The sequence below is a fragment of the Cervus canadensis genome, chromosome 9, assembly GCF_019320065.1.
Source record: "Cervus canadensis isolate Bull #8, Minnesota chromosome 9, ASM1932006v1, whole genome shotgun sequence".
Lineage (NCBI taxonomy): Eukaryota > Metazoa > Chordata > Mammalia > Artiodactyla > Cervidae > Cervus > Cervus canadensis.
In genome coordinates this window covers 67794767-67818474 of record NC_057394.1, presented here as the reverse complement: position 1 = coordinate 67818474, position 23708 = coordinate 67794767, and the positions used below count along the sequence as shown (strand labels likewise).

Sequence of the window (23708 nt, the reverse complement as noted above, 5' to 3'; positions counted from 1 at the left end):
CAATTACTTAGTTTTTCAGAGAAGTACTGCCTGGCTGCACTTCTGAAATCATAAACAGGAAGTATGATATATAAATGTCAGTAAAACTAAAATTCAGTCCTATGGTTTGATGTTTTTCTTCCTCTTATATTACCACATTAATGTCTGATTTTATGTGTATTGTACTTAGACCAATTACATGAAGGCAAACAGTAATTCATTACCTGATCGGATTTCTTTGGCAACCTAACAGTTTTGGGGGGCATGGAAAAAATACATGGAATAACCTAATTGTTGTTCATTTTCATGGAGGAGGGAATGGAGATGACCGAGAAACTGCTGTTGATTTTCCATTGTTAGAGACTGCTTTCATGTGTAGGTTGCACAACTTTATTGTTGCCAGAAGACAGTGTAGATGGAGAAAGAGGCCAGAGAGTGAATGACTCTTTAAATACTTGAAAACCCATTACAGAAAGCATTTTTACAGTTTACACCATCTTATTCCGATCTTCAGTAACTCCTTGAATGTGTTTCCCTACATTAATTCTGTTGTGAGACAACTAAGGAGTTGTTTAAGTAGTGCAAAAATTCAGGATATTATCTCTGACTTCCCTATGAAAAAACTATGGTTCTTTCTAAAGTTAGTATTTTCTATGTAACACTATTTCAGTGTTTCTGCTACCTGGACTTTTCTATGGAAATGCCAAGAAAAAGATTAAAATTGACCAGTCCAATTTGTGTATTACCTTAAATATTTCTGGAGAAATGTTACCAACATATAAATGCTGCTATAAGTCTAAAATGTTTCTCTTTAGGAAACTGTTCCTGACTTTGTTCTTAAACCAAACACTGAAGGAATGAATTTACTCAAAGTCACACAATATATGAGGGGGAAAAAAACAAAAAAAAACCCAGAACCTATGTATCTAAACTCCCTTTCAAGGCAGATCACACAGACGCAGAGAATATGTTTCAGAAGGAGGTAGCCCACCTGTCTATTTGAGGGTCTACCTTTCTGCAGCGCATGAGCCACTGCTGAACTGCACATATGGTGTTTAACACCCGAGGCATTATCTTCTAGTTGAAAATACAACATACATAGAGTAGACACAGGAATATGTGAAAAGTAACATATTAAGAATACACTATTCAAGTACAAGCTACAAATAATTGCTATGGGGATGTGGAAAATGAAGTAACTTAAAACTAGATGGATAATGGACAGAAGTTTAGTGGAATCAGAAAATTTTACATAGATGTTTTGAAAGTGCTGATGGGTTTGGATTCCCAGAGAGAAAAAATAACCATTCATGTATTCATCAAATACCATATTTACTAAGTGCTTCCTATATGTTATATGCTAGGCACTGTTCAAGGCACTAGAGATGCAACACTATACAAAACTGCTACAGAGCAGGGCCAGGCAGGTCATCTCACAGACATGATGGGAATAGAGAACACAAATAAGAGAGGAGAGAGAAATTAAATACTAGGTCTTAAATACTAAAGTAAAAAAAAAGTATTAGTCACTCAGTCATGTCTGACTCTTTGCAACTCCATGGATTATGGCTGGCCAGGCTCCTCTGTCCATGAAATTTTCCAGGTAAGAATACTGGAATGGGTTGCCATGCCCTTCTCCAGGGGTTCTCCCCAAGCCAGGGATCAAACTCAGGTCTCTGGCATTGCAGGCAGATTCTTAACCATCTGAGCCACCTATGTGCTTAACGAAAGTGAAGTCGCTCAGTCATGTCCAACTCTTTGCGACCTCATGGACTGTAGCCTACCAGGCTCCTCCATCCATGGAATTTTCCAGGCAAGAGTACTGGAGTGGGTTGCCATTTTCTTCTCCAGGGGGGGTCTTCCCGACCCAGGGCTCAAACCCGGGTCTCCTGCATTGCTGGCACACACTTTACCATCTGAGCCACCTGGGAAGCCCAAGTATTTATGTGCTTAAATACTAGGATGTTTCTAAATGGGAAAAAGATGTTTGGTGTGCCTTGAACTCCTCTTGTCATTATGGTCAGAACAAACTGCTTTCCCTTCTCAGTTGGTCAGCTCTCTTAGCCTCTTACATATAACTTTATTATGACCAAACTAACACAAGTCAAATAAACACTACATGCATAAAGATTCCTAGCTGAAGTGTGCAGAGAGCAAAAAGGGAAAGAATGGCTAGTGGGAAGTTCAATTTTATGGCTCCTTTTATCTTTTCAGTGGTTACTATCATATATTATCCATCTCTTGCCAGAAACATCTCCCACTTGGTTTTTGTCTGAGTTGTGATTCAATTCCTGAAGGTTCTGCTCTCCTTTCAGGTAGAATCGCTGAAAGGAGACTCCATGTAAATTCCTTTTTGCTACTGATACTTAATCAGGTTTTCTTTATTCATCCAGCAATACTTCTCTACAGACTGTTTGATGGAAAGTATTCTGTGTTTTGTGTAAGCTAGTGGGGAAGAGGATAAGATGGGATGGGGGGCTAGGGAGACTACCAAGAGGCTGCACTATAAATGACAAGAGCTTGGATTAAATGGGCAATTTTCAAAATTTAAAGGAACGTATTAAGTACCAATGTAGAGAAGTACTAGAAGAACTAACAAGTTTAGCAACTGTTTACCTATGGGAAGTAAAGAAAGAAAGACATAACCTAAGATTGCAAGTTTGAAGGTTCCAAAATTTGTGTTGTCACCAACAATAGCCAAGAAATTTGGAAAAAATAGCTTGAAGGAAAAAAATGAAACTAATATCAGATCTAAGCAGGATATCACTAGAAGACAGAGGATTCAAGCTTTCTTGATAACCTATTGGGCCTGTTGATGTACATGTGAAAGTCATTATTATATAGAAAACAGATTGAAACCCTATGGGCTAAAAAGGGAATGCAATAAACAACATCAAATGACTGTGTATGATGAGGTAGCACTTTCAAAAGAAGTAATCTGGCTTTGGAACTCTTTCCTTCAGGTAAATGATGCTCTTTACTAAACATTCTCTCCCTTTTAGCAGACCCCTTAGTGAGTGAGAATAATAAACTTAATAAAATTAAAAGACTTTGTTTCCCTGGACTATCTGTAGATAGTAAGTAGGCAGAGCTAGGATTAAGTCCAGATCTGTTTGATTCCAATGCTACTTAACTAATAATCTACTTTGCCTCCAAAAGTTACCTAAAAACAAAACATAAACAAATAAAAATTGTTTGGCTATCCTAGATCTTTTGCATTTCTATATGAATTAATTTTAGAATCAGCTTCTTTTTTTTAAGCCTGCTAGAATTTTTATTTGAATTGTATTGAACCTTTAGATCAATTTGGGGAGAACAGACATATTAATATAAACCCATGAGTCAGGTAAATCTCTCCAGTTACTTAAGTCATCTTTAATTCTTCTTAGCGCTGTTTGCTCTTTTCAGTTTTCAGGACTGTCATGCCTTTTTTCAGATTTATTCATAAGGACTTCTTATTTTTTATGCTACTGTAAATGCTCTATATTTTTTACATTTCCATTTTCAATTGTTTGGTGCTAGAATGTGGAAATATAAATGATTATTATATATTGATTTTAAATCCCACTGTCTTGCTAAACTCAAGTTATCCTAGTAGCTCTTCATCAGTTCCACCAAGTGGAAGAGATGCGTGATTTATTGTTGTTTAGTTGCTCAGTCCGACTCTTTGTGACCCCATGGACTGTAGCCTGTCAGGCTCATCTCCCCACGGGATTTCCCAGGCAAGAACACTGGAGTGGGTTGCCATTCCCTTCTCCAGATCTTCCCAACTCAAGGATCAAACCCGCATCTCCTGAATTTCAGGCAGATTCTTTACCACTGAGCCACCTGGGAATCCTCCTAGATGGATGATTATATCAGTTTTATTTCCTCTTTTCCAATCTGAGATTTTTTTTTTTTCTTTCCTGATTGTACTGGTCAAAACTTCCAATACTGAATAGAAGTGGTAAGAGCAGAAGTCCTTATATTGTTCCTAATCTCAGGGAGAAAGCATGCCATCTTTCATCAGTAGATACAAGGTTATTTTAGGTTTTGTGTAGATACCTTTTCTGACTGAAGAAATATCCTTGCATTCCAAGTTTGCTGAGTTTTTTTAAAATCAGGAATGAATACTGGGTTTTGTCACACGTTTTTTCTGCATCTATTAAGATGATCATTTTTTCTTTTTTAGTTTAAAATGGTGAATTATACTCACTGATTTTTCAATGTTAAAACCAACCTTACATTCTTGAGATAAACCCAATAATAATACTATCCTTCTTATATATGGTTGGATTTTATTTGATAAAATTTTGTTTAGGATTTTTACATTTATGTTTATGAGGAAGACTGGCCCGAGTTTTCTTGTTATGTCTTTGTAGTGTTTGGGTATCAGGGTAATGCTGGCCTCCAAGAACAAGTGTGGAAGTATTCTCTCCTCTTCACTTTTCTGTAAGAGTTTATGTGTAACTGGTATTATTTTTCTTTTCCTAAATGTTTTGGAAGGATTTGTCAGTGAAGCCCTATGGACCAGATGTTTTCTTTGTAGGAATATATACATATATAATGTATTTATTTATTTGGCTGCGTCAGGCTCAGTAGTTTTGGTGTGGGCTTAGCTGCCCTGAGGCATGTGGGATCTTACTTTCCCAACGAGGGACTGGACCTCTGTCCCCTGCATTGCAAGGTAGATTCTTAACCACTGGACCACCAGGGAAGTTCCTGTAGGAGTATTTTAAATTAATAATTCAACAGAAAAATGACGATTCAGGTTATCTATTTCTTCTATTGTATCTATTTCTTCTTGAGTAAGCTTGGTAATTTATATCTTTCAAGGACTTTGGCCATTTCATCTAAATTGCTATTGTTGTTTGCCTAAAGTTGTTTATAATATCCCCTTATCATCCTTTAAGTACCTGTGGAATTTGTAATGATGTAACCTTTCTTATTTCTGATTACCAATCTTCCTGATACATGTCTTATCTCCCTGCCCCCCGCCACCAGTCTGGCTAAAGGTTTATCAGTTTTACTGACCTTAACAAACCAAGCTTTCATCCCACAGATATTCTCAACTGATTTTTGTTTTCCATTTCAATCTAAATTATTTCAATTTTTTTTTTTTTTTTTGCTTCTTTGTGTTTAATTTGCTCTTCCTAAGTTGAGGTCATTACTTTGAGGGTTTTTTCTTTGGTATATTCTAATACAGGCATTTCATTTATTCAGAATTCAATAATGTGTTTTTATTCTCCTTCAGTTCAAAACTCTTTCTGATTTCACTTTTGAGTCCTTTAATCAATGGACTATATTTGTTTCAAAATATTAGGGATTTTCCAGTTAGCTTTCTGTTACTGATTTCTTATTTAATTCCTTTGTAGCCATAACATACTTTGCATGATTGGGATCCTTTAAAATATACTGGGACATATTTTATGACCTAAAACAGAGATCAGAAAACTTTTTCTGTAAAGGGTCAGGAAGTAAATATTCTAACCTTTGCAGGACAAAAAGCCTGTCAAAAATTTTTTCTGTTTTTCCAAGAAACCTTTCAAAATATGAAAACCATTCTTAGTTCACAGGGCAATATAAAACCAGGCTAGATTTGGCAGTAGGGCAATAGTTTGCTGACCCCTGGCCTAGAATATGCTCACTCTGGGTAAATGTTTCATGTATACTTGAAAGGAAATGTGTATTCTGTTATTTTAAGTGAAATGTTCTAGGAAGTCAACTAGGTAATATTGCTGGATAATGTTATTTAAGTTTATTACATCCTTGCTAGGCTTCAACTTTTTCAAGCAATTATTAAAAGAGGTGTACTGAAATCTCTGACTATAATCATAGATTTTTCTTTTTCTCCTTACAGTTCAGTCAGTTTTTGCTTCATATATTGTGAACCTACTGTTATGTGGGGCATAAACATTTAGGATTGTTATGTATTCCTGATTAACTGGCCCATTTACTATCATGAAATGACCTTCATTATCTCGTATATTTTTCACTTTGAAATCTTACTTTTTTCACTATGTTAATCTAGCCACACCAGTTTTCTTTTGACTAATTGTCAGCATCAGCATGGAATTTTCCATCCTTTCATTCTTCACATTGTTGTGGTTTTGCATATAAAGTGTTTTGCTTTTATCCAATCTGATAATCTCTGCCTTTTAATGAGGATTTTTAGATCATTTACATTTAATGTTATTATTGATATGATTAGATTTGTCTATCATCTTGCTGTTTTCTGTTTGTTCTACTTATCCTATGTTCCATTTGTTTATTGTTCCTTTTTTCCTTTTTCTGCCTTTTTTCAGATTGAATTTTTTACGGATCCATTTTTTCTCATTTGTTGGCTTACTATCTAATATTGTTTTTTTTTTATTCTACTGGTTGTTTTAGGGTTTATAGTCTGTATATATAACTTATCAGTCTACTTCCAAGTGATATTACACTACTATATGTACAGCAAATATCATACTTTTATTTTTCCCTTCCTGGACTTTATGCTATTGTTTTCATATATTTCACTTGTGCATGTTGTAACCCCCATAATATATTGATATTACTTTTTTTAAACAGTTGATTATCTTAGAAGTAAATAGAAAAAAATCTTACATAGTTACCTTTTGCAGCTCTCATCATCCCTTTGTGTAAATCTGTATTTCCACCTGGTATCATTTCCCTTCTGTCTGAAGGACTTCTTTAACTTTTCTTGTAGTGTAGTCTGTTGAAATTTCACTCTGTGAATTTTCAGTTTCTGTAACACTCTCAGTTTAAATGTGGGTAAGCATTAATCAATCAATTCCCTGCCATATACCACTATAAATAGCCTTGGCTACACTGTAGGAGAAAGAACTGAAAAGGAATGTATTGTACAACCATGAAATAGCCTAGAATCTTGCCTGTACAAGTCCAGCTTTAGGCAATGGGAACTTTCAGTATTTCAGGTGTTAAAAGCTGAATAAACTTGGATCATCTTCTAAAATACCGATTTTACTCAGATTTTGAAAAAATTATAAGCATTTTATTTATATTAACCATAGGACTATTATGGTATATAATGCACTTTCATTTTAAATTAAAGACAAAACACAAAACTAAAGAAAATTCTATCTTGGGACCCAGATTTTGGGGCAGTTATTCACTCTTCTCTGCCATTAACCAAACTTTTGTGGAAAAGTCTGAGGAGCAGTGGCTTTGATGATTATTCATGATTTTTTAAAACCTTTCCTAAAATTGGATGCTGTTGACAAATGTAGGTTATCCATAGAGATTTTTATTTAATTTGAATATGTATTTCTAAATTGATCACTATATCCTGTTATTCAGCTCATGAATCATTTCTTATTGTACTCATAAAAAGTGTACTTGATTCCAAGTTTTTAAAACACCCATCACTATTCCCATGAAGAAGGACTTTTACTTACCACTTCTCACTTTGGCTGGTCAGTGTGCCTGCATCAGTCAGAACCTGCAACATTGTCCAATTTTCTGATTCCAGTCCAGGATAGAGTAAGAATGCACATAAACAAGCCTGTTAGAAATAGGCCTAAAACAAAGATAGAAAAAGTGTTAGTCGCTCAGTCACACCTGACTCTTTGCAACCCCATGGACTGTAGCCCACCAGGCTCCTCAGTCCATGAAATTCTCCAGGCAAGAATACTGGAGTGGATAGTCATTCCCATCTCCAGGGGATCTTCCCAATTCAGGGATTGAACCCCAGTCTCCTGTATTGCAGGCAGATTCTTTACCATCTGAGCCACCAGGGAAGCCCAAAAATAAAAAGGCTCATTATGAAGACCTACCAGAAAATCCAGTTCTAAGATTGCACCCTAAGGAAATAAGTCAAAAATTTAATTATTTTATTGTTCCTTTTACCAGTAGAGAAAAATTGGCAGGAATCAATAAAAAGACTCCCAAATAAGAAACTGCTTATTTTACAACCTAATATTCTATAGTAGAATACTTATTCAGTCATTAAAGTATATTATAGTTGAATACCTTTTGCTCAGAAATACATATGAGCAACAAACAGACATGGAAATTTATTCACTCCATTTACTCCCTTAACACCTGCTTTCTTACCTTATTTTAACCTCAGTTCTCAACTATTCCATTTTCCTTCAAACCACAATCTTTCACATACCTTCACGTCATTTCCTATCCAGCCTAGATTCCCAGGCTCATCAATCTCTCCTGCTTATAACCTTGCTCCCTCTCCCATTCCTTATAGCATGTATTATACTTTTACTTAAACTCACCTATGCATTTATCTTTTATGTTTCCTTTATCAGAAAAAAAATCAAAAGTATCAGCCATGAATCTCCATTTCAGTCCCACAATTTAAGTTATACATGTAACCATCTTCGTCTCCTCTCTAATGTCAGAGGAAGAAGTATCCTTCCTTTTCTTTTCCAGCTCAGTTCCTCTACTTACACCGTTGATCCTGTATCAGTATTTAATATTTCTTCATCTCTTAAGGTCTTGCTTTACCTTTATCCCTCCTTTTTTTTTAAATCCCTTCTCTTTTTAATCTCCCCTTTCTGCTGTCTCTCCCCCACATTTTATGTTAAACTCTTTTCATTGTAGAATCTCCTCCTCTATCTTTTAACTTCCTCCCTACAACTACCATTCTTTAATTCTATTTTGAATAAGAGATGAAAAGTTTTGGAAATTCCATGGCAGTCCAGTGGTTAGGACTCAGCGCTTTCACTGCTGGGTCCCTGGGTTTGATCGCTGCTCAGGGAACTAAGATTCCTCAAGCTGCATGGCGTGACAAAAAAAAAAAAAAAGAAAGAGAGCTGAGGAGACTTGGAATAATGTAAATTTAATATAACCTCTCTCAATTTCAATATACTTTTCAACTCAACACAAACAGAATTCTGCTACCATCAGTACACTGAACATGCACTGCAAACATTCTGGCAAACAATACTAATAACAAAATTGCCATCATGTTTTTCTATTGATTCCACTCGTGTTTACTGTCTGACCCTCCTGACTTCTTTCCTTCTGAATCTTCTCTCCCATCGGCTGCTCACAGCTCAGTTGGTGCTCCCTTCCCTTCCTCCGTTATTTCTTATCGGTTCTTTATCTTCCTCCTCCTAACTTGCCCATTTACTAATGCTGGTTCTCATTTCTTCTCCATATATTCCATCTCTATGAGCAATGGCATCCCCTGATTTTAACTAACACCTATTTAATGATATCTGCCTTCAGCCCAGGCATTTCTCCTCAGCCTCAGACACGCAGATGCGAGCTCCCTCGTGAACTTCTCCACATGGACACCCCACTGGCACTTAATCTCCCATATTCAGTATGGCTTCACTGAATTTCTCATCCCCCCCTTCCTAGTTTTCCATTTCACACTTGTACACATACATACATACATACATAGACGCCCCATTCCTCCTCCATTTGTCTCTATTCCAGTAAAACTGTACTGCACAGCCAAACTGGGGACCAGGGAGTCATTCAAGACTCTTATCTCTATTTCAGGCGTAACATCCCAGGGCAAAATCTCATTATTTCCCTCCATGGCTATAAAACTACACAAAAATACTTCCATTTATTTAAAAAATAAAAGCACATTTTCGAACACTCCCTCTAGTATTTACACTGTGAAACAACAATCATGTTCTTACTAGCAAACCATGAAGGTTTTATGTTGTTATTTAGTCACTAAGCTGTATCCAACTCTTTACGACCCCATGGACTGTAGTCCGCCAGGCTCCTCTGTCCATGGGATTTCCCAGGCAAGAATACTGGAGTAGGTTGCCATTTCCTTCTCCAGGGGATCTTCCCAACCCAAGAATCAAATCCAGGTCTCCTACATTGGCAGGCAGATTCTTTACCACTGAGCCATCAGGGAAGCCCTATGAATGTTTATATAGAAACATACATAGCTTGCACTACTTCCAGATACTAGAAGCCTTGTTAATACCCCTGTACCTAATGGTGGTTAGCACACAGCAGTTATTGCTTAACTCTCTGTTCATTTTTGAATAAAGTAAATGTGACATATTTGAAATTATCTATAGTAATGATTAAGCTGCATTTTACACAGTTCAATAAATGACAGGACTCATATACTATTTTATAATTAGGGAGGAAATGTTCAAAAGTAAGTTTGCAGATCCACTTTTAAGGGCAAATAAAAGTTATACATAAAGTATCTTTACATCAAGTAATTTAGAAGAAGCCTTGAACTTTATTATAATTAACAACTAAAGCAAAGAAGAACTAAAGAGCCTCTTGATGAAAGTGAAAGAGGAGAGTGAAAAAGCAGGCTTAAAACTCAACATTCAGAAAACTAAGATCATGGCATCCAGTCCCATCACTTCATGGCAAACAGACGGGTAAATAATGGAAACAGTGAGAGACTTTATTTTTTGGGGCTCCAAAATCACTGCAGATGGCAACTGCAGCCATGAAATTAAAAGACACTTGCTCCTTGGAAGAAAAGCTATGACCAATCTAGACAGCTTATTGAAAAGGTGAGACATTACTTTGCCGACAAAGGTCCATCCAGTCAAAGCTATGGTTTTTCCAGTAGTCATGTATGGATGTGAGAGTTGGACTATAAAGAAAGCTGAGTGCCAAAGAATTGACGCTTTTGAACTGTGGTGTTGGAGAAGACTCTTGAGAGTCCCTTGGACTGCAAGGAGATCCAACCAGTCCATCCTAAAGGAGATCAGTCCTGAATATTCACTGGAAGGACTGATGCTGAAGCTAAAGCTCCAATTCTTTGGCCACCTGATGTGAAGAACTGGCTCACTGGAAAAGACCCTGATGCTGGGAAAGATTGAAGGCAGGAGGAGAAGGGGACAACAGAGGGTGAGATGGTTGGATGGCATCACCGACTCAATGGACATAAGTTTGAGCAAGCTCCGGGAATTGGTGATGGACAGGGAGGCCTGGTGTGCTGCAGTTCATGGGGTCGCAAGGAGTCAGACACAGCTTGAGTGACTGAACTGAAACTGATATGTGCTAACATTTTTCACATCTAAGGATTAAACTTTGGGAATCTCAATTTTATATAATAAGAAAGGAAACTGAGTGTAAGTAGAGATAGTGTTAAGGACCATTAGATTTAGCTACATGCTATAAGAATTTCTTGCCAGGAAAAGGTTTCCTATCTACTGTACTCTATCAGTGGTTTTGCAGTTTATTAGAAGTACTGCAGTTAAGTCACACCAGTTTTGGGTTGTTTTGCCAACAGCATAAACATCTAATTGTAAAAGCCCCGTGTTTATAAAAGTACATTCTCCAAAGGGGAAAAAAGTTCTTTGGTTAAGTATATGTGTGCTACTTCCCTACATGAACATTGAAATGAATTTAATCTTCTGTTTCACTTCAAACATTATTTTTCTTTAAGGGTTTCTTTAAAATTAGCTATGTGGTCTGCATATACCATCTAAGTTCACTGGGTCAAAAGTTAACAGTATGGGGTCATCAAGTAAATTAAATGTTAACAGCAAAAATTAAAGGACTTAAATTAAAAACATAGGGCCTAATCCTACGATGAAGAAAAGTAAGGGAAAAGTGTTCCCATAAGAGCTATAAACTGTTCACCTATTTAAAATAAATTACTTCTTCAGAGCTGCCTTAAAAAGTTAATTTGTTTAAAACACATATGCATTTCTTTGCCAAAAGAGAACGTGAGGTATTTTATTCTCCTTATTTCCCTATATATTTCGTCTATAAGAAATAATTTTTTACATATCAATAATAGAAATGTAGCATGAAGCCGAACTGGTCACATGGCCTCAAGTCATATCTCCTAGAGCCCAGAGAGTTCCAACTTGACTTCTGTTTACTAGAAATGAGTAAGAAATGAATGTCAATAGATTCTTGTCCTCTTCAACTTCTAGGAAAAGGTTCTTTCCAAGTCAAGAAAGCCTCTGAGAAAGCCATTAAATGTTTTTTACTCATCGTAAAGTTTGTTTATCGTGTGTGCCTACTCAGTCGTGTCTGACGCTTTGCAACCCCATGGACTGTAGCCCACCAGGTCCCTCTGTCCATGGGACTTTCCAGACAAAAATACTGAAGTGGGTTGCTGTTTCCTCCTCCAGGGGATCTTCCTGACCCAGGGATCAAACCCACATCTCCTGTGTCTCCTGCAGTTTCTTTACCACTTCACTCAATGTGAAGTTTGTTTATTATGAAATCCCTTCAATTTTCCTTTGACACAGAGTCAAGAATATACCCATTTTTATTATTTACCAGTCTTTTATATTATTTAAATTGTTCCTTAAATACACACATTTTAATGGCTAGACAAAAAGTTAACCAACACCTGTGTATTTCAGGCCATATGGTACATGATCTACCATTTGGGGTGTCACTTTTTGAGATGGGCTCTGTTAAACTGGAGAATAACCAGAAAAGGGAACCAAGAGTATGAAGTGTTTAAAATCATAAGCCACTAAAGAAACTATGGATATTTGGAGAGTAGAGGTTCAGTTGTCCTCATGGTTGAAAATACTAATGGTCATACTTAAAGGGTTATCACATATAGATGGGAATGAATTTGTTCTCAGCAGCTCCAGGGCGCAATTACAAATAGGTGTGCTTTAACTAATAAAGTCTATGATTCCAAACATGAATAGGCTAACTCCTTTACTAAGAAAATTTAAATTATTTTAAAACAATATTTCAGAACACTATATTTAATATATCATTTAAGGTCAACACTTTCACACTAATTATTTGGAAGGTAGATAACTGAAACAAATGGGTTTATGCCTTTCCAAGTATCCTTATTGTAATGGGTTGGGAGCAGGGTAATTCATACTTCGTTAGTAAATATTACCATTAATAACTGTAAATGAATTTTAATTCAGTCCTACAATCTGTGGCCAAGAATACAGAAGCAAAACAATTTCTCACGTAGAGAAAAATCCTAACAGAATCAGAGTTGAAAATATGTATGCATCTGTCCTAAGTCACTTTCAGAAACTGGGGCTCAAAACCATGCAAAGCAAATTTCCCCAAACAGAAGTATATCTCCTGATCCATGTGTAAATTTTCTCCCATATAACTAACATGGATATACCCTAAAAACAAACTACTCTAAAAGTAGTTTCTTTTTTTTTTTTTGCCTTTGATGACTTTTAAAGGGTCCTCCCAAAATATTTATGTATAATAAAGTACTACTTATAAACTGATACCTAATTAACTAAAGCATATACTTATGAACCATTTAAGTTCCTTCTGAGGAGGACTGTATCATTGTTTTATCAATTTAGTTATGAGGAAAGACTATCAAAGTTACTTCACAGAACAAAGATATTATCAATATTTGAAATAAAAGACACACTTGTACTTTAAAAAGGGAATGTAAATGGGTGAATATGTGGGAAGAACTCATCACATTACCAACAAATTTCAGTGAATGTTGTACAGGTTTATGACTGGAGAACTAGATGCTGTATCTAATGAAACAGCTGTTGTCCATCTTGAGGTCTGACACTTCACAGACCTAAAAAAAGACAAACAGTACTTTCAATGAATTCGTTAAACAAAAAAGTACAAAAAATTACCTAGATTTGATATTTTTACCAACATATACAATATTTTTATCAATATATGTGGATATACAAATATATATACACTCATCTGACTAAAGGCTTAATTTAAAATTTCCAGGTAAATATTAAACTTGAAAAATTAAAAGCTCATAGTAGAAACTGAATAGCCATGGATAGATATATGACACAGATAAGAAACACCTTCAAAGCAGCCATTATTCTCAAGTGTTATTCTTTTTTCTTTCTTTATGAACTTTTTATTTTGTATTGAAGTACAGCCAGTTAACGACACTGTGACAGTTTCAAGTGAACAGTGAAGGGACTCAGCCCTACAGAGGCATGTATCCATTCTCCCCCACTGCCCCCCATCCAGGCTGCCACATAACATTGAGCCGAGTTCCACGTGCTATACAATAAACCTGAATTCTTTTTGCCTTATTATAGTTCTTCCAGTTTACTAGTTATAATACTCCTAGCATTTTTTTAGGGGAAAAATCCTAAGCATAGCTATTTTTAGCACAGTGTTTTAAATATATGATAATTAAGTACAAAACAGTCTTAAAACAGAACACTTTTTCCATAAGAGATACTCAAAAAACATCAATTTATTTCAATTAGAAAACAGCCTTCAGGATGGACAGGTGCACACTACTGTAATTCAAATGGATAACCAATGACGACCCACTGTATAGCACAGGGAACTCTGCTCAACTCTGCTATGTTTATGGCAGCCTGGATGGGAGGGGAGTTTGGGAAAGGATGGATCGTGTATGGCTGAGTCCCTTCACTGTTCCCCTGAACTATCACAGCACTGTTAATTCGCTATACCCCAATACAAAATGAAAGGTTAAGAAGTAAATTTTAAAAAAACAGCTTTTACAATCAATATAGAACAAATATTTAACATTTTATATTCTTACCATTTTAATTTAGATTATAAGAACACACAGAACATAATAAGACAGTAAAAAAAAGGTAATTCTCAAATTTGTTCAGGTGGCAGAATAACTGGTGCTAAGTATCATTCATTCCCATTAAATCTTTATTAGGAGATACAAGAGACCTGGGTTCGATCCCTGGGTCAGGAAGATCCCCTGGAGTTGGAAATAGCAACCCACTCCAGTATTCCTGCCTGAAAAAAATCCATGGACAGAGGAGCCTGGCGGGCTACAGTCCATGGGTTTGCAAAGAATTGGACACAACTGAGTGAGTAAGCAGAACTGTGCTGAAGACACAGAACAAGGACAGAGTCTAGGCTGTTACGAAATTCTCAAAACCAGGAATTACATCTCTATGTTTGCATATTCACTACCACAGCCACATATCAACACACACGTAAAGTCACTGTTTACATATATTATTCAATATTTTCCTACTTCCACTTTAACAATTACCATATATTTGGTGGCTTAAAACAACAGAAATGTATTATTTTACAGTACCAGAAGTCAGAAGTCCCAAACAGGTTTCAATGGGCTAAAATCAAGGTGTAGACAGAGCCTCTAAGGAAGAATTTGGAGCCTTTCTGGAGCCTCTAAGGAAGAATCTGTTTTCTTGGCTTTTCCAGCTTCTAAAAGTTGCCTTCATCTCTTGGCTTGAGGCCTGCTTCTATCTTCAAAGCCAGCAATGGCTGGTTGAGTCTTTCTCCCATCTCAACACTCTGACACTGACTATACTGCTTCCCTCTTCCACATCTAGAAAAACTGTGAAATTATATTGGGTCTACTCGGATAATTCAGGATAATCTATTTTTAGGTCATGTGAGTAGCAACCTTAATTCTGTCTGCAACTTGAATACCCCTTGCCACATAATAACATGTTCACAGATTCTAGGGATTAAGATGTGGACTTTTGGAGAACCACTATCCTGCCAACCATATAAATGAACCATTTTCCTCTGCTTTTCTTCAGGATCTCCATCGACCATCATCTAAATCTAATAAAATTACATGCAAACAGTTCACACGTGCACACAATTCCAGAGACGGGGGACCTGCAATTATCAACAAATTCTGAACGTTTTAAGAATCACTAGACTAGCTCATAGAATATCCATGTTCCACAGAAGGATTGTTTGATAGTATCAACAATGCCAAATTTTAGACTGGCTTTTTAAAGTGTATATTTTTAGCTTTGATCAGAAAACCTTGATATGGGTTGAAAGTTTTTTCTTGTATTTCCCCTCTATGTATTTTTTAAAAGTAGTCCTAATCATCCTAATTATACCTCTACATCTTGCAATTATAAATAGTTTTCCAGTTGGTATGCATCATTTTGTGATGCTGCTAATAGTAAATCCAGTGATTTTTCCACAATTTACATAATAATCTTACTACTATTGGACATTCCAACCCAATCCTCCCTTTCTGCTACTTAGTACTGTATTTAATATTCTGGGCATCTTCCTATATAGATCTTTTCCCATGGTTCAGATTTATTTCATCTAGACTAGATTCCTGAAATTGGAATTTCTGGCAGGAAAGATGAATATTTCTATCACCCTTTTTATTATTGCTAAATTACTTTTCAAAAGGCCTGCTTTAAGCTATATTCCCACCAGCCTTTCCTCACTCATACCATCAATGTGAGGAGTTTTTTTAAATGGCTTTTGTGCACTGAAAAGAATATTCAGAGGTCATTTAAATTCTTATCAAAGTCATGAACTAAAAAACTTAGTTCTTCCTTGACTTTTAAATTCAACTTGAAGCTCTGGTTAGTCTTTGTAAATTTTACCAGCAATCACTTTCAAGGAGGCTTTTAAAGGTCTCTTAAATATTTAGCTTTTAGAATTTTATAACTTCGATAACTTCTGCTTTCCTTAAGTACTTAAAGTTGGATTAATAAACAAAACCTCTCCAAGAACTTATTTAAAAAAGAAAAACAAGAAAAACCTGTATTTGTTTTTCTTCTTTCGCTGTGTATTTGTTAACTTCTGTTTTTCTTATAGACCTCTTATTAACCCTTTATCTGCTTTATATGTTAAAAAATATTTTTTGATTTGTCATGTTTCTTTACCATTTATAGCAAAATTTATCCTGTGTACATACATTTTTTGTGTAGCTAACAATGTTCTCCAAGATTCTGTGGTGAACCTTAATCATTCTACATACCTCCTGCAGTGATCTCATTCAATCTCGCAGTTTAAACTACCGTCTACAACTACAATTAGTCAAGTTGTAGTAAATAGATAAAATTCTAGTAAATCTATAGATAACAGCGCACACCAGAACTTCCCCTAAAGTTCCAGACTTCCAAATCAAAACACCAATCCTAATATCCAGTTATCTCTCCAGAGGATGGGAGGATTGTACTTAACCCAAAGGCATATAAAAATCAACATTTCACATCAAAATCCATCAAACCTGTTCTGTGTTTCCCTATCTCAGGAAATGGTACACCAGAAACCAAGGAGTCCTACTACATGCTTCCTTCTCTCTCTCCTCCATATACAAAGGCTCCTAAACCTCTTTAGTCTTAGCTTCAACTTTCTCCATCCTAGCTTACTCTGCTTTAACCATATGGGCACTGAATTTACTGGTCCTTTTGGCACAGGACATGAACATATGCTCCTCTCTTGCCTAGAGTGGCCTTCTGTCTTTCTGGCCTACCTAATTCCTAAGTCTCAGTTTAACTGTCCCTCCTTGGAAAGGGTTAGTTGCTCAGTTGTGTCTGACTCTTTGCAACCCCATGGACTGTAGCCCACCAGGCTTCTCTGTCTGTGGAATTCTCCAGGCAAGAATACTGGAGTGGGTTGCCATTCCCCTCTCCAGGGGATCTTCCTGACCCAGGGATCGAACCCCAGTCTCCTGAATTGCAGGCAGATTCTTAACCATCTGAGCCACCAGGGAACCACCCACCCCCCTCCAACCCGCCGCCCTTAGAAAAGCCTTACTTAAATCTCCAGTGGTAAGTCCCCATTGTGTATGCTTTCACAGCATCCTGTATTTTTCATGGCATCCTGTACTTAGCACAATGGTAATTTGTATGATTATTAACTTAATCCTCATTTCTCTTAGTAGACTACACCACAGAGAGAGGAACTGTGGCTGTTTTTCTCACCCCTAGATGCTCAGGACCTTAAACAAGACATAACAGTGTTAAGTAGCTCACTCGTGTCCGACTCGTTGTGACCCCATGGACTCTTGCCCACCAGGCTCCTCTGTTCATGGGATTCTGCAGGCGAGAACACTGGAGTGGGTGTTCATTCCCTTCTCCGGGGGATCTTACTGACCCAGGGATCAAACCCGGGTCTTCTGCACTACAGGTGGAATCTTTACTGACTGAGCCACCAGGGAAGCCCTACATAACACAGCTGCTAAGTCACTTCAGTCGTGTCCGACTCTGTGCGACCCCATAGACGGCAGCCCACCAGGCTGCCCCGTCCCTGCGATTCTCCAGGCAAGAATACTGGAGTGGGTTGCCATTTCCTTCTCCACATAACAGAGTAGATGCTAAACAGTTACCTGTAAATAGTTACACATTAAAACTGAAGAAGTCAAGTCAATTTTGTTTATACTTCATTTCACCATCATTTCTAATCTGCGCTTCAAGTATTTTTTATCTCTTGCCTGGATACTATTGATACCATAGCCTCTGCAGGACTTTCTATCACTGCTCTTGTACTTTCTAATCTGTTCTCCAGTACCCTTGTTAAAGTGAATTTCTAAAATATAAATCTGATATTACTCATTGGTTTCAGATTTTTCAATTGCATCAATATAAAAGTGACATGTAAGGCCCTTCATGGTTAAACCTCTATCCACTTGATCAGGCTAATTTCCCAACTCCTCCAAAGGCATCTAGACCACAAATCACACAAACTACCTGAATCTTCTTGACCTTGCCAGGTTCCTTCTGACTCTTGTTTTCTTAACATTCCAATGATTCTGCTCAAAATGCTTTGAAAGGCCTATTTCTGCTCTCTCTTTTACACCGGGACAATTCCAATCCTTTAAGTCTTCACCAAGGAGATCTCCTTCAGGACACAGCTCAACCACCACCTCCTAGAAAGCTTTCCTGAGCCGCCTATCCCTAACCTGGGTGAAATGTTCTTCCTATATACTTCAAATTATAATGTTAAAGAATTTATCTTTCCTCTATTGGATTTTCAGCTCCTTGCTAACAGGGATTACGTATTTCTCACCTCTATATATCCTGTTCACACGTTTGACTAATCTGTGCGCCACTACATATCAAACTCATCAAAACATAGCTACCTTTTGAGAACCAGTATCCTCCCTTCTGAGAAATCATCTGATAAATAAAAAAGAAAGTCAATTAGAAAAGCATAAAAATATTCACTTCAAGATTATTTATAATAACTAAAAATTAGAGACAACCTACATATCCATCAACAGAGGAATGGTAGACTCTACTAAATGATAATGTAGCAGAGAAATTCAGAATGAGATTGTAAAACTAACACAGTAACTCATGCTTCTTACATGTTTAGTGGAAAAAGACAAAACTAGTTCACATTGTGACCTTATAAAATTATTTGTACAGACATTTATTAAGGGAACATGAAAATTGCATGAGTTTGTTAATGTGAATTGTGATTTGACTTTATTCAGAACTTTATAAATTGCTATATCTTCTCAATTATAGTTATAACAAAGAATTTAAAATTAAACCCATGTTATTAACAGATACATATATTAGTATATGCATATTTTAATGTGCATATACACATATATATTTCCTAACTCTGTCTCCTAAAAGGTCAAAAAAGCAGCAATGAACCTAACCTTGGTCTCTAATATGATCTGCATTAAGAGGAAACAGTGTTCTTTAAAGAAAAAGCTAACTCCAGGGCTAGGGCAGGAGCTAGACTTGAAACATCTTACTATACCAGAAAGCAAGTAAGTATTCCCAGAAAATGATGTAGGCACATCACAAAGGCATAGGACCCAGATTAAAGGTGCTCCCACTAGCTGAATCTAGGACAACTCAAACACCAAAACTAATCAAATACAGACTTTAAAATAGAGGTGAAAGGTCATGATGTGTGTAACTTACCTTGAAATGGTTCAGAAAAAAATACACAAAATATACACATACAAATATAGATAGAACACAAGTAAACAAAATACAGAAGTGGAAAAACACAGGAATTCATAAGTTAATTGCAGATAAATAAACAGAGGAGAAGAAAGGGCCCTCTGTTTGCAGTAGAATGCTGTGGACTGACTGGTCAATATCAAAGGACTTAATAGATTTGTTGAATCATGTTACAACCATCATTGTAAAACTGTATTGGCAGTAACATATCCTAAATTTAAATGGGAACTTTGATGAGTAGGATGTATCTTTAGGTATTTCCCCAGAGACTGCTTATTTGCCAGGAAGAAAGAAAAAAAAAAAAACCCAGTTAACCATACATTGGAAAATTCTGGCCACATAAAGACCAGATAATCAAAATGAACATCATCAGTGAGAGACAGACGGCTATCACATGCTTCCAGAAGTGGTACTCAAAAGGACGCATTATCACCTGTGCCATAGTCAGGTTAAGAATGCAAAACCTCAATTTAACTTAATGAGGATGCATCAGACAAAAACAAAATAAGGAATGTTCTCTCTAAAAGGAGGGTGGAGGGAGAAACTATATTCTTTAAGAATGTCAAAGTCATAAAAGATAAAGAAAGGCTGTGAAAGTGTTCCAGTAAAAGAAGCTAGAATCAAGACCCACTAAATGTAGTACCTGACCCCAGACTGGCTCCTGTATTGAAGAGGGAAGTGCTACAGGGACCCACCTACAAACCGCCTATATCAATGGTAGGTTGAAGTATTTTTTCAATGTAAATTTATGAAGTTGATAGGAAATACACACAAGTATTTAGGGATCAAGGGCCAAGATGTATGTAACTTAACCTCAAATGGTTCAGAAAAAAATTGCATATAAAGAAACATATATATTTGGAGAGAGACAGAGAATTTGCAAAAGAGCAAGTAAATGATACGAGTCTTCTCTGAACTATTTCTATTTTTGCAACTTTTTGTAAATTTGAAATTATTTCCAAGTAAAAAAAGTTTTTTTTAAAAAATTAAGTCCACCTCAGAAAAACAAGACTAACAGGAAAATAAAAGCTATTTATGTAGCTTTTACATCTGTGCAATTTGCATCTATGCAAACTGTTTTTAAAACATTCACCAGTGTATACTGCGTTTTCAGGTTACTGTTCACAGTGTTTTCTCAAGAGGCTTCATTCTTCCTTAAAAGATGAACAGACCTGTAACTTTCACAGTTTATCTAAAGCTAATATATTGAAGCCAACATTCCATTAGTTGCAGCTTACTCTTAAGAAACAGCAGGAGGGAAAAAAAAAGCATCGAAATTACAAGACCTCTGCTCTCCACACTACCCATATTTACCATTCATTTGCTGGTGATTGCATGGCAGTTTCCAAAGTAAAACCTCAAATTTTAAATTATGACTTCAGTTTTACTCTTATGACAAGTCAAAAAGAGTATGCAGAGAAACAAACTTAGGTGGGTGAAAAGGGGTGGGAGTACGGTGACTTAACTCTTCACTGTATTGAAGATGAAAGAAAGCTGAAAACTTCTGCCCCATTGAGTCCCTAAATAATTGAGTTGTTTCTTCTCATCAAGTGTATCACTGTGTGAAGTATTAAAGTTCAAGGAAGGTGTTCTTACTAGTTTTTTTACCTGTGAATCTGAAGATCTGAAGTAAAAGTGCTTTTTTTTCTTTGCTTTCAAGTTCAGTTCGGGAATTTGCACCCCCTTGTGGTCAAATATAAAATTCTTCATTTTCAAAACCATTTTTTTTTTCCAGTTGGGTTTTTTTGTTCAGGCATAAGAACCGGGTAACTTGACTTTGTTTTCTCCCATGTTAGTGAATCAAGAAACTTTAATGAAGGATTTTTAAATCCTTTTTTGTTAAATAGGATCTGAAACAAACAGGACTTAATTCTAAAAGTGACCTCTATATAAACTTTAGTCTGTGCAAAATGGAGACAGTAATTACACCTACCTCATGAGTTATTATGAAGATTCAAGGAGAAAATGGATATACATGCTTAGCTGACATACAGTACCTAGTATGTACTCAATAAATGTTATTATTTATTAATATCAGCACTTTGGAATTCTGACAGAATAAATCTTAAAAGTGGATGTACTGGATAAAAATTTTACTAATTCATGATATTCTAGTACAGTCTTGCAAATAAGTTCCCCCAAATATACCACTTATCCAGACTGCAGCTAACTGATTCTCTCCACAGGTATATTGTTAAATTACAAACAATATGTGTTCATCTCTAGATGATAGAAATTTGGATGGTTTTTATACTTTAGAGTGGCCTGAGTTTTCCCCTTTTCTCCCTTTAATAATTAGAGCAGTAAAACTACCCATTTTCATAGGTTACTCTTATGAAATGGCAAAACAAAATTAACATCTTTATTCATCTGACAGAAATTATCACTCCATTTGACAAAAATAATTTGCCTGTGATTTATCATTTTAAGAGGCTCTTGAACACAAATGCTAATTCTTAATGGCCCTAACTGTAATCTGGTCTTTAAAAAACCTCTAAAGAAACCATCTTCAAAGATTAGTGTTAATGACTGACCCACAACAATAGCTAACATTTACTAATATACCATGCACTGTTCAAATATCTTTATTAGCTCATTCACATCCTTAAAACAACTGGATGAAGTACTAACATTAATCCTGTTACAAAAGATCAAACTGAGAAAATAGTAGGGTCACAAAGCTAGTAAATAACAGATGAGCTCCAACCCAAGCAGTTTGGTTCCAGAGTTCATTCACTTAACCAGTGCACAAAAAGTACCATAGAGATGTAAGTCACATACTTACTTGCTGATACTTGATGATGTCAAATTATCAAATTATTAAAATCCATTTCTCTTCTGATTGTACCTCAGTAACACAAACCATTGGAGAAGGAAATGGCAACCCACTGCAGTGTTCTTGCCTGGAGAATCCTAGGGACGGGGGAGCCTGGTGGGCTGCCGTCTATGGGGTCGCAGAGAGTCGGACACGACTGAAGCGACTTAGCAGCAGCAGCAACTCAAACCACGCTACCTTCTCCCATTTCCTTCCTTCTTAGGACTTGAGGCATTTTCACACTCGTCTCATTTAACTCTCGCAATGATGTCTGTCTGTATACTCCCAACAGTTATGATTCATCACAAGTTGTTTTACAATAAAAACTAGAAAAAAGTGTAACAATGCCCCAGATATTTAACTGTTGGATTCTTTAGAGAATTCATAATAACTTGGGATCAGGAAAAAAGCAACCAGTTTTAAAATAATCTTAAAATGTAATCATTTAAGATTAAAGGCAGTCTTTTTTTTTTTAATCTTAACTAGCCTGGCAACAGGTGAAATAATTCTCTCAAGCAAGTGAATAGTTTTAAAAGGTTTTTAAAGAAGGCATTCAATATTGATAGCTTATCATCATTTACTGTCCTATCACAGTGCCCAGTTTTTTTTGACACTGAATAGATCTGCCTAGGTCTTGTGCTTCTATTTAGTAGTTTTAAGACTTTGGGGCGAGTTTCTTAATCTGAGTGTCAGGTATCCTCTTGTGTAAAATAAAGATAACGCCTACTTCACACAGCTGTTGTGGGCAATAAACATCATTCCGTAAAGCGTTTAGTTAGCACCATGGCAGCCCAGAGTACAGTCAATACAATGTATCTAGTTGTTATTACTTTACCAATGTGTGGCACAATAGAAACCCATCTTTGCTAGATTAAGCTCCCTTTCCAATCATTTTTTTAATCCCCCTAAGTGATCCCCAAAACTGCCCATAACCCATTCACCTCTCCAAACCCCGGCAGAATGTTTAAGAACGAGAAGACAGTGAGAGACTAGATTCAATCAAAAGTTGCACAGCAAGGTAGAGAATGACCCGGCCTCCAGAATCTGACAGATGCGGACTCGTTCACGTGCTTGCTACCTGTGCTACCTTAGGGAAATTACTTAAACTCTTTGGGCCTTGGTTTCCTGGTCTGCAAACGGAGAATAATAGCAGTACCTACCTCATAAAGTTGTTTTGAGGCTTAAAGTGCGATAGCTCCCGTGAAGCGTTGACTTAGACCAAGAGCTCTGCACACAGGCGGGGCTGCTCTAAAGTACACGTGTATCCATACACACGCTCCCAGACACATTCCGTTGTTAGTTTAGACACTGGCAATAAGCTGTTTCTCTTTTCACCTAAGCTGCACCCCTGT

At 36.5% G+C, this 23708-nt stretch overlaps 1 long non-coding RNA gene across 4 annotated transcripts in view; it reads right to left on the bottom strand.

Annotated features, from left to right (window-relative positions):
• LOC122447636 overlaps positions 1–23650 on the bottom strand; it is a 36402-nt gene extending 12752 nt beyond the window's left edge. For 2 of the 4 annotated variants that reach the window (XR_006271320.1, XR_006271321.1), the window contains exons 1-4: positions 23517–23650; positions 13330–13432; positions 7377–7498; positions 6573–6689 (exon numbers count right to left, since the gene is read on the bottom strand). This is a non-coding gene — a long non-coding RNA (uncharacterized LOC122447636). The remainder of the gene's footprint in view (positions 1–6572; positions 6690–7376; positions 7499–13329; positions 13433–23516) is intronic. The other 2 variants (XR_006271318.1, XR_006271319.1) reach the window with 1 other exon arrangement.
• Positions 23651–23708: the final 58 nt, after the last annotated feature.